Genomic DNA, 16,245 nt, shown 5'->3' with positions numbered 1-16,245 from the left:
AGCTACTATACGAGCCTGAACTCTGCCAAGCTGGCTACTCTGTAAGCACCCCCTTCTGGAATGTATCACTGTCTCTGGACTGCAGGGTCTTCGTCTGAAGGCAGTCCAAACACTTCACTGCAACCAAACTTTTTAAGGGTTGTCTTCTGAGAGGACCCGGACTTAACACAGCACTTAGACGTGGTCTGAACCCATACAAAATAAGGGAGTAATTACCTGACTGTATATTCACGCAGCTTACCTTTTTAGCAGCCCTAGGACACCACCAATCCACGCCGAACGGGTGGTAAACGCACACCCCCAGGTGGTATTCACGTATTTCTTAATCAACAGGGGCAAGGTCAGCTGCCCAGGGTGTATGCTTATAAAAGATATTTTTTTTTTCAACCCATATGCAAAACCACACTTACCCCCTTTGACTGTCACCTTCTGGGTTTTGGCCCATTCTTTCCTGACTCTTCATTTTGAGTTAAAAATAAATACAATGTATCACATTTAGAAGCTTGAAGAAAACTGTGTATTATGCCAACGTTTTCTGCCATGTTAAATTTTTGAAGAAACAAGAAATGCTATTCAGAAAGTAGAAATCAGGGTGAAAACAGCACCTGCATCAGGCAGGGCAAACACTGCCCAAAGCCAATGAGGAATAGGGGCATTTACTTCTTTACTTTCACAATCACTTACCTCTTTACTTCTTACAACCAAATGAGATTAACACTGACATTATTTCTCTTTACAGTCAGGGCTACAAGCAGCAAGTCAACTAATTTTAGGGGCTGGAGGATGAATTACTGACTTACTATAATCCTGGACATACACCCTAGGAAACAAGTCTTTGTTTTTCGCGAGTAAATTACATGCTAATTACAGCCAGGTTAACTGTCCACACTCAGTGTGGACCCTGACATGGGGCTGGATCCCATGACCCGCAGATCATGACCTGAGCTGAAATCCAGAGTAGACGCTCAACCAACTGAGCCACCCAGGTGCCCCATTTTATTTGGGTTTTAATCAACAATTTAAAAATATTCATTGAAAACAGAGACTAACAACAGTTCATTGTCTACTTCAGGCTCCCGGGTATATCATCGTTGTATTCAAGCTGGTGATAGTGACTATTAGGACCGCGGCATTATACTAGATCCTGTGGAAAATGCACCTGCAAACCTAGAATGAAATCAGTGTGGAATTTTCTTAGCTGTGGTTACTAACTGTCCTGACAAGAACTTGCACCTTTACCTCATTTCTCATAAGGCAGATGCGTTAGGGAAAATGTTTGGAAAGTGCACTAAAGCACAACCAGCCATCATCAGGCAAAAGCTTCCTTCTTAGGACCCAGTTCAGTAAGTTTCTTGCAAAAATGCTCAAGTGGATTCCCTCTTAGGGATTTGACGAACCCTGCTGACAAGAATCAAATGAGCTTCAAATTATTTTAGGGGGAAGAAGACCGACCAAGTGAGCAAAACCCCTTCTCGTGGTGAAACGGAGAGCCCAGATTAGGGGAACCGAATCATGAATTCTAATTCCTGACAACCCGAGCTCGGCCATGGGTTCTGCTCTCACACACGGCAGGTGCTGCCCGGCTCACGGGCTAGCGCAGCCAGGCATGGGGGCAGGGGCTGGCCACAGGGGGACACGCGGGGATTTTCTGGGGTGAGGGAGCTACCCTGCACCTTGATGGTGCTACTGGTTACTGGCCGCATCCATCTGTCAAAACTCTTAGAAATCTACACTTAAAAAGGGGTGAAGTACTATAGGTCAAGTATACCTTTGGGTTTTTTTTGTTTGTTTAAAAAAATTTTTTTTAACATTTATTCATTTTTTGAGAGACAGAGAGAGACAGTGCGAGCATGGGAGGGGCAGACGGAGAGGGAGACACAGAATCCAAAGCAGGCTCCAAGCCGTCAGCACAGAGCCTGACGCGGGGCTCGAACTCACAGACCGTGAGATCATGACCTGAGCTGAAGTGAGACGCTTAACCGACTGGGCCACCCGGGTGCCCCTACCTGGGTGAGAGGAAGAGCCAGTGGGCCTGGTAGGTGGACGGCCCTCAGCCCCGTGGACCACCCCCCCTACCACGGCCCCTCAGGGAGAAGTCCTGCTCCTATGCTCAGTATTGGCTCTCTTCTGCCATGTTCCAACTGCTGCTCAGGGCTCCACCTGCCTCTACCGTCCCACCGCTGGGGCTTTGTCTCCATAGGCCTGTCTGCCTCGCTGGGCACGGTGGGCTTCCGGGAGTGTCCTTCCAAAGTGAGCCACCCCCCGCCCCCCGGGGGCTCTCCTTCTGGGTCTCCTTTGTGGGTGCCCCTCTGGCTTCTCCTCGTCACCTGGATGTGTCCCAAGGCTCCACCTTTGGCCCATGGCTGTGTGTTCTGACTCTCTCTCTGTCTTTACATGTATCTGTCTGAACGTCCGTCTGTCCTTCCACCCCCCCCCCCACCCATTTTCTCCTGTAAGTTCCTCAGTGACATCACCCCAAACTCTCCTCTCCCATAACTCCCCCAACTCGTGCCATTTACCCCCCTCGGCCTGGCACTCCCGTCGCTTTTCTGCACTTGACATTCTCAGTCATCATTTCAGACTCAACCCCACACATCGATTCCACTGGAAATATTCGCCTCACCTCCAGATGAGGCTAAGTCCTTCAACTTTTATATCCTCAAGGCCTGATAGGAACTATGCCTGATCGGTGTTAAGTATTTAAAGACTTGGACTTGAATGAAGAACTGACGTAGGCTCCCTCATTCAGAGGTTACGGTCGTACTGAACCTCAACCAGGACTATCAAAACAGAAACAAGGAGGCAGCTCATTTCATGCTGGCGAGTGCAAAAGACAGCGTGAAAGGTCTCCGCATCCAGAAATGCTGCAGGAACTGCCCCCGTGAGAGGAGCAGTATGGTTTCTCGAAATATTTACAAGACTGAGAATGGATACACCTGAGAATGTCCGCTTCCTAGCGCTGCTCAAACTGTCACAGCTTGGAGGCTCAAAACAACACTCAATTATTGCCTCACCGCCCTGGAGGTCAGAGGCCCAAAGTCAGTTTCAACGGGCCGCAGTCAAGGCTGTGACAGGGCAACGTTCCCTAGGAAGGTTCTAGGGAAGCATCTGCTTCCCAGCCTCTTCCAGCTTTGAGAGCTGTATTCCTTGAATTCCTTCTTCTGTCTTCGAATCCAGCCCTAGATGTTGCGTCAGGGGCCACAATGCATGCTTCTCCCCAGATCTCCCTCTGCCTGCCTCTTACGTGGACACTCGGGATGGCATTCGGGGTCCAGCCAGAGAATCCGGCGTGGGCTCCTGGTCTCAGATCCTTAACTTACTCACATCTGGAAAGCTGCTTTTGCCATATAAGGTAACACACACAGGGTCTGAGGATTAGGACCTGGGTATCTTCGGGGGCCAGTATTCAGTGCACCACACGCAATTCGTTTCAATCCATTCACTCAAACACCCAGCATGGTCTATGCCTCAGCCATGTGCCAGACCTGATAAACACAAGGACACAACATCGAGCAGGACACAGTATAGTGCCTGCTTCAAAATGTTCTAGTCCTGTGGGGCTAACACTACCGGAAACCAACGAAAATTACGCATTCCAGGTTCTGTAATATGAACAAGCATATTTAATACCAAGGAGGTACCACTAATATCCACTACAGAATCAACAATCCAGAAGAAAAAGCCACATACGCAGTCGAGGCAACTGTCACAAGGCCTATCTACTCTATTTTAACATAAGTATATGCAGAAAAATTTAAAAAGCCACTCTCCTTGGCTTGAAAAATAGCAGGGCTCTGCTCAATCTTTCCTCACTCTTAATTCTGTTCCCACAAAAAAAATTCTTTGAATTTTGACATACTGACTATTCTAACTCACAACCACAACGTGTCCCCTCCACCTACTTAGGGTTTTCCTTCATTTTGGCTATGTTTTGTGGCTCTCTGTCATCCATTCATACCTTTCTTTAGATTTCGTCCTAGGTTGTTAATGTTTTAGGATAATGTAAATAGTATCTTTCAAAATTTTTCTTTTTTTTCATGTTTATTTTTGAGAGAGAGAGAGAAAGAGAGAGAGAGAGAGAGAGAGACAGAGGGGAAGGGCAGAGAGAAAGGGAGACACAGAATCCGAAGCAGGCTCCAGGTTCTGAGCCGTCAGCACAGAGCCCGACGCGGGGCTCGAACCCACGTACCGTGAGATCGTGACCTGAGCTGAAGTCTGACGCTCAACCGACTGAGCCACCCAGGCACCCCTCAAAAATTTTCCATTTCTATTTGTATGTTTTTGGTATGTAGAGAATTTAGATTGGAGACTTGAAGATTTCTTCCTTTTAGTTTGACCAGCTTTTGCTTTTTCTACATACTCTGAAGCCATGTTTTTAGGCACTTGGAACCAACCCTTTTATCATTATGAAATCCCCCATCTACGGTGACCCAACTTGCTTTAAAGTCCACTTCATATCCTCACACTGATCGAGCAGGGACTCAACTGTTCTAATGGGGGAACCGCAGCCATCAGTCGAGGTAGGTCTTATTTTAAGCTGATCCACGGCTCCAGGGAAACTTCTTCTGCCCCTGTCTGCAGGTACTTAGCCCAAATAAGGGGACAGGGCCGGGCATCTCACTGTGTGGACTTCCACTCAATCCCCCATCTCCAGTTAAGTGCCCTAGTCCTGCCTTTAGCTCAGCTGTTGTTCAACTTCTCCAGAATAAACCTACAGTTTTCTGCCTGGGTGGGGACGAGTGGTTAACGGACTATAAGGGACAGGAGAGAAAATCCGGCCTTTTACACATATTTATAACTGGTCCCCTTCCCTTGCCCCGCCCCCAGCTCTTCTTCAGAGGTACCTGGCTCTGCGGTGTGGATGGGCTGCCTTCCGATGGCCTGTCGCTGCCACACGCACCCTTCCGATCTGCAAAGCTGGTGTGCCTCTTCCGTCCGCTTTGGCAGATCTTGCCTCGTGAAGCTTCTCCCTAGTTCTCTTTTCCTTCGTGGCTTTACGCCCTTTTGTCATTCCTTCACTATCATTTTTCGTGGGGTTTTGGGAGAGGGAGAGATAACATCTGCCTCCGGTTTGCCACAGTGAACTCGCAGTCCCAAACTTGTGTATTCTTAAATATGTGTAATTCTAATAAGCCTGATTAATGGTTTCTGGGCTATGCTAACTTATCATCTGTTTAACCTCGGGTTAGTTATGCAACCCTTCTTAGCCTCAGTGCCAGCTCCCTGCCCCTCCACCATCCAATTACACATAACACACCTATCCTTAATCTGAGAGAGGTATTATAATGGAAGATATGCATGACACTGACAAAAAAAATAAATCAATCAAAACCAAAAAAGGAGTGAACATACAATACACAGCATTGTGGGGCATTTTGATGTTGAGCCCCAATAGTCCTACAAAGCACGAGGGTCAGCCTTGAAGGGGATTCACACTTTTAATCTCAAAATGCCGATCTGTAATCACCTAGAGAGCTACATCCCATTCGTTGCAGTCGTTTTATGAACGCAGCGGCATATATTTTGCTGAATGAGTTCCATCAGGAACTAGAAGTTGTTTTTCTTTTAACTGGAGGAATCCGAAATTTGTATATCATCTTTTTCACCAAAGACGACAGGCAAATTTGAGAGAGAACATTTTTTTTCTTTCACGTCTGCCTCCCCACACTTGTTTCCAATGTTTCTCTCTCCATTTTACAAGACACGCTTTCTGAATGCAAGCGGACAGGGGACGTTCCTGCCACTTACAATCATCACATCTTTGGACATGCCAGCTCTGAGACCTCCTGGTTCTTTTCTTTTCTTTTTCTTTTCCTAAGTTTATTTATTTTATTTAGAGAGAAAGAGCGTGTCCGGGGGGGGGGGCGGGCAGAGAGAGAGGGAGAGACAGAGAACCCCAAGCAGGCTCTGCACTGTCAGTACAGAGTCCGGTGTAGGGGTTCAAATTCACGAACTGTGGGATTGTGACCTGAGCCGAAATCAAGAGTCGGACGCTCAACCATCTGAGCCAGCCACCTGGCCCCCTCCTAGCCATTTTCTAAGGCTAGGCTCCATACTCTCAGTTTCACCAGGGAATAGAGCAGGTGACCTGCGTGTGTTTCCAAAGAAACCATAACTCGATTCTTGGAACGGCTTAACTCGCTGTTTCAGCTTCTGTGAACCATGAAGAAGTGGGAAGGTGCCCTCTCTGAAGTGTCCAGGAAGGACCCAGTTAAGCCTTCCTTAACTTAACTTGGTCCTTAAGGACCAAGGGGACACCCTGGGTCCCCTTCAGGACATCTCAGCTCGTCCACCTGCATCATGTGAGCCTTCCCATCTGTGGTCAAAGGACAGCGAGCAAGCCCCCCATCCCCAACCAGAGCTCGTCCTTATCCCAAGCACACAATTTCCAGAAAATCACTTTCAGGGTGCGTGGGATAAAACCCTCCCTTGGCAGAAAGGAAGCTCATGAAAATCCACGTATCATGCAAATACAACAGAGCAGATAAAAAAAAAAAAATCGGTTAACAAGATTGCAGGGCAGGAAAGGAGATTCAGCACATCTCTGTGGTGCGCATTGCTTGTCAGGAAAGAAAAATCTAACTCAGGAGAATTAAGAAGCAAAAGGGGACAGGGGCGCCTGGGTGGCGCAGTCGGTTAAGCGTCCGACTTCAGCCAGGTCACGATCTCGCGGTCCGTGAGTTCGAGCCCCGCGTCGGGCTCTGGGCTGATGGCTCGGAGCCTGGAGCCTGTTTCCGATTCTGTGTCTCCCTCTCTCTCTGCCCCTCCCCCGTTCATGCTCTGTCTCTCTCTGTCCCAAAAATAAATAAACGTTGAAAAAAAAAAATTTAAAAAAAAAAAAAAAAAAAGAAGCAAAAGGGGAGGGAGTCACCTGTGACCTTAGCCCAGAGGCGGTTTCCAGGTCCTGCAGTGTCTTGGAAAGGAGATTTATCGGGTTCACGGCTAAGGAGCTGAGCAGGTGAGGATCCCCAAGTCTGCGGGGCCTCCCGCGGCCAGGTGTGCAGAAGCTTCACCCACAGCTCGGCCTCACGTGATTTGTCAGGTGTTAGCACCTCACGGCCCACGGCACCATTAACAAGTCCCCCAAAGCCACAGGAGGCCCTGGATCTGGGCCCTGCGGCCCTCCCTTTACTGGGTTCAAGGGCACAGCAGCAGCTTTCCTGCTATTTTTCCACAAAACACAGTTTAACGTTTGTTCTTTCAGTGGCAAGCTGGTCACTTAATTGCTGGCTCACGGCCCATCTGGGCCACATCCACGGCTGCAGGTGGCTGCTCGCTGAGTTCCCACCTACCACGTCTCTCCTTCCCCACCTTTCCCTCCAAACAACTGCGCGTCTGCATTTTAGATCAGCTCCCCTGTTCGGAGCCCTCTTAAGACTTACAAAGGAGAAAGTCAGCAAGAGACAACGGATTAGTGAATGAACGAAGCAATGAAGGAGTTAAGAACCCTGGAGCCTGCTTTTGCAGATGGTAACGTTAAGAGTCATCAGATAACTTTAAGAAATCTCAAGCTCCCTGCTCATGTTTCATGGATTCAATTACTGAATTTACCATGATGGCGAAAAGGATGCATTTTTGCCCCGTGAAGGCTCCTTTGATCAAAATTTAACCAAAGGATTAGCCAAGCTTGAAAACCTGAGGCATTACAGCGAAAAGAACACTTAACATACCTTACATAAATGAAGTCACTTCCTCCTCCCTGCGTATGAGGAGGTAACCCCGTTTCACAGATAATATTACAGAAGCTGATGCGTTAAGTGACTTGCTCGAGGTCACAGCCTGGTGTGACAGAGGGGATGCGCACCCAGGCGGGGCTGGTTTTAGGACTCCCTCGCGTACAGCAACTCAGGGGTGCTGAGAGTCACGGAAGGTCTGAATTCTGAAAATCAGCTAATGCCTGGTAAAATGAACACACTTACAGATGAGCCAACCCATCTGTTCTGAACAGAAGGACAGTATCTTGGGAGACACCGCTTTAAGAAAACCTTGAATAAAAAGGGAAAGACTGGAGAAAAAAGGCGACTGGCAGAGAGGCTTCCTTTGACGACGCACCGTTTTCAGGGGTATTTGCTACAAGAATGGGAAGGAGAGCAAGCAAGAATTCGCTGCATAAAAGCTGAGAGGTGGGGGCCGTTTCCAAGGGGGGGTAGCTGTCCAGCTTTGCACGGTCCTTCTTGAGTGGGACCAAGAGTGGCATAAATCCTGGAAGGGAACAAACCCAAGGCGGGGAGGATTTGCTAAGCTTCTGGGGGCTCTGAGACCTTACGTTCCAAAGACTCTGACGGCCAGCATACGGTACCAGTAAAGGGCACAGTGCAAGGAGCTCTAGCCAGTTAACTGCACGTCGGTCACGCCGTTCACGGATCCTACAGCATTGACCCTCCACTTCTCGGGAAATAACAGAACATTAGTTCCTCTTCCGCAATAGCTGACTGCAAAGCCTGTGAGGCCAAAGGCTCAACAGGCTGACATGTGCACATAGTCCTCCCCAAGTTCCTCCAACGCGGCAACAGGTGGCAGCTGTGACCTCCCCGCTGCGGCGGACGTGAGAAAGCCCGGGAGGTTCCCACCGCCAGCCACACGGAACTGGTACCACGAGAAGCCACGAGGCCGCGCCTCCCGTGTATCTGGGCAGCTCCTCCCCGCTGAGAGCCGGCCGGGCCTCAATGGGAGCTCTGTCTGCGGAGGCCACGCCGGCCAGGCGGAGAGGTGAGGAGCGGAGTCGATTATGTCCGCTCAGGGAGGAATGCGGGTCTCAGAATAGTCCAATTGTTAGGTGGTCCTCAGTTCACCCGTATGAATTTAATAGTGTCCAACTCCCTATTAATTTTCTTCAGTCACTGTATAAAACCAGAGGGGGGGAAAGAAAAAGGAGCCACCAGGCATGAAATTCAGAGCAAATGCAGCCATGCATGGATCAGCAATGGGGTTCATTTGACATGTAAGGTATACTCCCGCCCACAACTGTCACTGTCACATTAGTGAAACTTAAGTGAATACGTTTGGAAGAGGGTGGCAGACTTCATCAGACACCTTTCCCCAGCCCCCCCCCCCCGCCCCCCGCCATATGGTTCTATGTTTTCCCTCCTCGTCTTTTATTAACCATTACAATAAAGTACTGCCCTTTAAATGCTGTCCCAGTGGTGTGGACAATAGTTTCTTTCTAGACAGAAAGTTTTGCAAGTTCATGTAAGAGCGACTTGGACAAGGAGGACGCATGCCTTGTGACAGGTACCATTTTAAGCCCTCTACAGGAGATACATTTTTAAGTTTACTTATTTATTTTGAGAGAGGAGGGAGAGCAGGGGAGGGGCAGAGAGAGAGACAGAGACAGAGAATCCCAAGCAGGCTCTCCACAGTCGGCACAGAGCCCAATGTGGGGCTTGAACTCACGAAACTATGGGAACATGAAATCAAGAGTCAGACGCTTAACCGACTGAGCCACCCAGGTGCCCCCAGGAGATATTTTTATTGTGATCCCATTTTATACATGACTAACTGAGGCACAAAGGAGTTGAAGGACTTGCCTAAAACCGAGTTGGGATGTAAACCCAGGAATCTGGCTTCAGAAAATTCTGGACTCTTCACCATTCATAGTTAGAATGGATGGGCCCTTCTTCCTACAGGCAGGAAGGCAAATTCTCCAGCCACCAAACGGTAAGTTGGTATCCAGACAGGCATACTCCACACATTCTAGAAGAATCTGTTCTTTTTATTTGTTCATTTAGCACATGTATGCACAAATATTATTCTTCAGCGAAAATACTAACGACCAAAATTACCGCTGGAGAAAAAGGTGAGTTTACCTAGAGCTGGTCAGGAGTTGTTAATAAAAACAGTGAGCTTTTCTTAGACAAGAGAGGTCCTAGAAAGAATTCTCAGAGGTGCTGCAGATCCAACAGAGGAATTCATCCCCCGGTGGTGCCAATGGCACAGCCCGGGGCAGCGCAAAGACACAGGAAGGGGCCTTCAAAACTTAAAGGCTGGCATCTTGGGGCAGAAATGGACCTTGGAGAGGCCAGTCTTGCACTTTATATCATGGTGACGATGAGATTTTTGCTGGAGACCCAACCCACCCAGAGGCAGCTAAAAACTCTTCTCTGGGAAGTTCCAATCTTTTCAAAAAGAAGTCCAATCTGCTCACACTCCAGAAGTCTTGTGAAGCTAAGATGGGAAGGAGAAATCAAAGAAGTTCTCTCTGGCATCTTCCTTTTATAAGAAACAGAGAAGAAACGAAATCACAGGCGAATGACGGAACCATAAACGCCAGGTCTCCTTAAAGCACCAGACAGAAGGGAGACAAGTGGTCAAACTAAGATTAGCTTTTCAATCTATGCAACAAAACCTGCCCTGTAAAACCATTTCAGCTCCTTACAGAGGATTTCTAAAAGATACATATTTCTTTCCTTGGACTTGTTATAGAAAATCCTAAGGGGCAAGAAAAAAGAGTTGGGCATAAAGCTTTTTCTTCAGACAGTTAATTCAGCAGAAATTTGGGAGCCTGAGAAGCTAGGGTTTCCCGAAGGGCACCTCACAACCACCTCGCCTCAATGTGCACATTTCAGGGGAAATTCAAAGGGAATGTCTGTGCATTTCAGTAAAGACAGAAGAAAATGTAAATTCCCCTGCTCTTCTAGGTAAGTTTGAGAAACATACTCCTGGCATTCGGCAGGATGCATATAGAAAGGGCTGTGGGAAAGTGACATTTTGTCAATTTCACTCTATTTGAAACACACAGTGGAGTCAGCTGCTCACAGGAATCCTAAATAGCTTAATGAAAGTAACAGGAACCTACAGGTTTCTGGTACTTTTAAGAACTGCCTATAAGCTCTTTTTGTTGTTATTTTAAAGATTCCCCTGTTAAATATATCATGAGAATTTAAGACTTGCCTTTTCAAAAAATTTTAAAGCAAACCATTTGGAAGCTGGTTGTGATTTGTGGAAAAGCTGCAGATAGATAGTAGAGTTTTCTCACACCCCCTGCCCAGTCTCTCAGTTGGTAACATCTTACATTTCTTTGGTATGTTCATTCCCTTAAAGCTTGGATATTGATAGTGATGTTGATCAGGCCCATCTTTATTCAGATTTCCTTAGTTTTCACCTAATGTCCTTTTTTGCTTCTAGGATCCCATCCGGGACACCCCATTATAGTTATCTGTCATGTCTCTTACAGACTCCTGTAGACCGTGACAGTTTCTAAGACTCCTAGTTTCAGATGCCCTTGGCAGTTCTGAGGAGCAGCGGTTAGGGATTTTGCAGAGAGTCTCTTGGCTAGGATCTGATATGTTTCCTCATCAGACTGAGGTTACGGGTTTGTAGGAAGACCCCAGAAATGCCATTCCCGTCATGTCAAGGTTATACGCTAACCGCATGACCTATCATCAATGTTGATGCTGACCTTGGTGACCTGGCTCGGGTGGTGCTTTCCAGACTTCTCCACCGCAGCTGTCCCCCCTTCCGTGCCCTATCCCTTGGAAGTGAGTCAGTCCACATTCAAGTGGGGGAGGGGGAGGCTAGGATTCAAATTTTTATAATTTTTCAAACTTTATGATATTAAAACGTACTGTATAAAAATTTACTCTTGTAAGTAAAGATCTGCTTGCTAACACTACTCTATCTGACAGGAGTAATTTTGTAGGTATATACTGCATCTAAGACAGTAAGAAATAGATGTCCCATTATCATTGTGCCTCTATCAAGCTGGTGGGTTTTTCTCTGAAATAAAGCAAATCCAGTCATTAACTCTTCTGCCCGGATCATGGGTGGCAAATACCTGGCATCCCCCCCAAGCAGATAGTGATAATTGATAATGGCTCATAAAAGGCTGATACAGCTCTACACATAATAACACAGAAGGATGATCATCCGGAGCAAGTTCCACAGACACAGCAATAGAAGGTTCCATTTACATAAACGTATTTGCATCAGAAAAAGCCTACAAGGATAAAGAGGAAACTGTTCACAGTGATTGTCTCTTAGGGACTGACTGGGCTGATTTTACTCCTTTTTCTTTGGCTTCTTGACTATATTTTCCTGTAATGATCGTATAACACTGATGCGCCGTGGAAGAATTCTAGGCCAAATTCTTGGCAATCTTAGTATTTTCCCCTAAAGTAAGAGGACATGTTTCTGTACCCGCATAAAACAATGTCCCAATGGCTCCAACACTTGGCTGCTTTCCACTCCAAAGTCTCCAAAGAGACCCAGCTTTCTCTCTCTGGTTTGAGCTTTCTTTACCTAAAAATGATGCAGGCTGCCTTCTAGAGCTATTCTTGTCTAGAGAAGACAAGTGTGGTCTGAACTAAGGAAGAGAACAGTTTCAGAACTCTTGAGTAACTCTGCTGGTGTGCAATTTCCTAAAAAGGACAAGACACAGTTGGCATGCAGGGACCCACGGCATGTCTTCGCGATCCCACAGCTCCACTCCAGCCCTGCTGGGGACAGCCCATGGCTGACCAGCGGCTCCAAGTGCCCAGGAGGTCCAGCCACCGTGCAGCAACAGAAGCTCGAGTATCCAAACAGGCTCGTACAACTGGAATCCCTGTCCAAGGGGCCTTTCCTCGCCACCTGCTTCCCAAATGGAAAACTCACAGAAGATGGAAGTCGTGATTTCACTGGGGCTTCCACGAGGGAAACAGGAGCGTGGCAGGCTGCACCCGTTTTTCTTCGTGGGCATCACCAGCAACAGTGAGGATCCTTAGGCAGCACTCTCTACTCTTGCTTCAATCCCCGCTCTCCTTTAAAAAGCTGTTCACTCAAGGGGTGTCCGGGCGGCTCAGCTGGTTAAGCGGTTAAGTGTCTGCCTTCAGATCAGGTCACGAATCTCATGGTTTGCGAGTTCGAGCCCTGCGTCGGGCCCTGTGTTGACAGCTCAGAGCCTGGAGCCTGTTTCAGATTCTGTCTCTCTCTCTCTCTCTCTCTCTCTCTCTGTCCCTCCCCCGTTCACGCTCAGTCTCCCACCCCCCCCAAAAAAACAAATAAATCATTAAAAATTTTAAATGGCAGGCTTTTCAAGAGCAGGTATCATATCACCAATTCCTAAGGACCTCTTCACCTCATCTAGAAGGAAACACCGTAGGAGAGAACCCACTTTTAAAAAGATAAAAATTTTAAAAATAAATAAATAAAGCTGTTTCCCTCCGGGCTACAGACGGATTTGCCCGGACAAGCGATGTTGGTCCACAGCTTGCTGCGGGCTAACCACTCCCCTGCGTAAAGCCTTCTGCAGGGCTGTTACCGAGCCCGCCCAGGGACTGTGTGTCACAGGAGCGCCCCTCGGCACAAAGGGCAGCCATCCCACATCACCCACCCAGGAAAGCGTAAGCTGCATCCTTAAGACTCTGTACTTGAAACCTTCCCCAGCGATTGGGGGCCGCTCAATTCTTTTGAAAATGCAATTTCACACAGAGCAAGGGAGAGTGGAGAAAAAGAAAAGGCGGTCCCGGAAAGGCGATCCCTGAACGCCTGCTTCCAAAGAGGAAAACTGAGCGAAGGAGAAAGAGAAAAAAGAAAAGAAGCTCCTTCCCTGTGAACACACCCTTCTCTGGGCCAGGCTGCCCGGGGGGCCTCTATCTGCAGGTTCCTGCCACGTGGGGTTTGTCTGCAGGTCTGAGTCTAGAGGCTGACGCCAGGGTGCCAGCCTGCTCCCTGTCTCCAGTCCCGCACCACGGAGGCCACAGCCCACGGACCGTGGCCTGTCTCCAGTCCTTCAAGGCTCTGCAGAGGGACCCGCTGGGGTGCCGGCGGCAGATGCTGTGGTAGCCAATTTCATCCTGAGACACACAGGCCCACAGGGGAAGAGCTAAATCTAGAAGAAAGTAGCAGAGGTCACGGCTGCAGGGCAAGAGCAGCCAGGCCGGCTCGGTCAACGGTCAATGGCACCTTCCTCAACCCAGAATCGAGGAACACAGGACAAAGCCACCTCAGGGATCACTGCCCCACGCCCTCATTTGCAGAGCTGCTAGATTTCACCTGCCTGGCTCATTCACAGATCCCCAGGGCAGCCCGGAACCAGACCGAGCCCGACGCCCGGGACCCCCAAGGCTTCTGTCTGTGTCCACGAACGACTCACCCACGGCGGCGGGGGGTGGTGGGCGGGGGGGGGCGTCTGCCCTCAAGTTCTCTGGAGCTTATTTTGAATTTCACTTTCAAAGCTAACAAGTTTGCTGATGTTCTTTCCAACGCCCTGGAAAATCCTAAGTAGCAGCTTAGAAAAAAGCGGAAGTACAACCACTCACAGACACTCTTTAAAACTACCAGGAAGTGACAATGGAGAGTTCAAGGGGGGGGAAAAAAAACCCTACAAAAAGCAGTCCAGAGAACTAACAGAACCCAGCACCGAAAACCAGCTCTGGGAACATACCTAAGGTCATTAATGGTGGTGATCTTGCCTCAGAAAGCATCCATCCCTCATTCCATGTACACGTCTATGTATACTTAATACACAAGTACACATATGCCCCAAGTACACACAGGATGCTGGCCCTCAGTATTTGCATAAATACACAGGTACGCATTCACGGACACGTACAGGACTTTCACGTTCTGACGCTTTGGAGGGTGAGCCATAAACTATTTACGAAACTCAACTAAGCCAAAATGACTCACTGCCTGAAGATTTCAGGGCCTCATAATTCTAAGAGGCTATTTTGTTGCTGGCATCGACAGCCATGGCTTCGTCAATGAAAAGAATCTTAATTAGGGAGCCTATTTCTTCCCGGCCTCCCTTTCCAAAAATAACTAGTTCCCACCTGGAGGCCATCTTTGAACAGCATTTTGTAAAGCGCTGTGCCTGGATGAACAGGGTCACGAGGGCCCGGCATTCTTTCACACAGCGCAGACTAAAAAGGAAGCCCAAGTTTCTCTGGGTTCTACCAGAAGCCAGGACTGAGACGGGAGCAGGGAAACACATGTGGGGAGCCAAGGCCCGCTGACAGAACTATTCGAGCCCCATTATGTCATCAGTATGAAAACAGAAAGATAACTCAAACATGTGACCAGTGGTAAGGCAAGGGCCTATTTAGCTAAACCGCTTATCCAACATCATGATCATTCTATCACTGACATGATTTCATATCAGGATTCTGGGTCATTGGTTAAACCTGAATTCATGCAAAACTGAGGGAAAACCATTATGAATGTAACAACTGCCATCTATCCAGCAAGCAAATTCTTTAAAGCCTGTAGCCCACGGAGAAAAGTATTAAACGACGCTCCAGGGACTGACGTGGATGGAGTGACCTCCCGAGGTCTGAGGCACACCCCAACCCACCACCGAAAAGAACCAACTGGCGTCAAAGAGTGCTTGCAAACATTTCTGAAGACAGAAGCCGATCCGACATAAACCGATCTGACAACTCTCCACATCCGTGGCAGAACGGTTCATTCACCAAGAAGACAGACGGTGGAGAAGCTTCTCCAGACTGGCTGCTGGGTTCACTGAAAACAGAAAAAGACAGCCCTGAAAAGCACACTGTCCAAGGGGTGCCTGGGTGGCTCAATCAGTTATGCATCTGACTCTTGATCTCAGGGTCCTGAGTTCAAGCCTCACTTGGGTTGCGCCCTAGGAGTGAAGCCTACTTTTAAAAAAAGGAGGGAGGAAAGAAAGAAAGAAAGAAAGAAAGAAAGAAAGAAAGAAAGAAAGGAAGGAAGGAAGAAAGAAAAAGTAAGAGAGAAAGAAAGAAAGAAAGAAAGAAAGAAAGAAAGAAAGAAAGAAAGAAAGAAAAAGTATGCTATCCTATATAAGAAAGGGGCAAAAGTGGTAAGCTGCACCCAGTAAGAAAGCAGTGAGATGCCCTGAGTGTTTTTATTGAGCCTGCGGCTGCCATATGTATATGGGACCTGTTTCTCTGTAGGTGTCTCAAACCAAGCAGATTTCATGTCCCTGGAATAACTAAGGATACTTATATAATGGCTGAGGACTCAACTATAGGACTTCTGAGGAATGCAGCCTTCGAGTCCAAAAATCTAAACAAAAGTAAATACTATTTCACATAGGATGAAAGAATTTCTAAAATCACAATACCAAAGAATTGTTTGTATCTTAACCTTGAGGGCCACTTACAGAGCTGCGGGAAACTATCTGTCGTGCTAATTTATACATGCTTTCAGCAAAGATTTGCTTAACACTTCCAATGCACACAACAGAGCAGCAGGAGCTGTGAAGACACAGAAGTGGAAAGACGAAACCGAGGGGGGACCCAAAAAGCACAGAAAAGACTAGAGGGGGAAAACACCCGACAGAAT

The 16,245-nt window shown here is 47.8% G+C and overlaps 1 protein-coding gene across 8 annotated transcripts in view; it reads right to left on the bottom strand.

The window, feature by feature from the left end:
- Nucleotides 1-16,245, bottom strand: part of SIPA1L2 (signal induced proliferation associated 1 like 2) — a 223,199-nt gene that overhangs the window by 92,186 nt on the left and 114,768 nt on the right. The gene's annotated exons all lie outside the window — the stretch shown is intronic.

Source organism: Puma concolor, chromosome D2 (assembly GCF_028749965.1).
Source record: "Puma concolor isolate L17-30 chromosome D2, mPumCon1.1.hap2, whole genome shotgun sequence".
NCBI classification, from domain to species: domain Eukaryota; kingdom Metazoa; phylum Chordata; class Mammalia; order Carnivora; family Felidae; genus Puma; species Puma concolor.
This window is presented reverse-complemented; position numbering and strand designations above follow the sequence as displayed.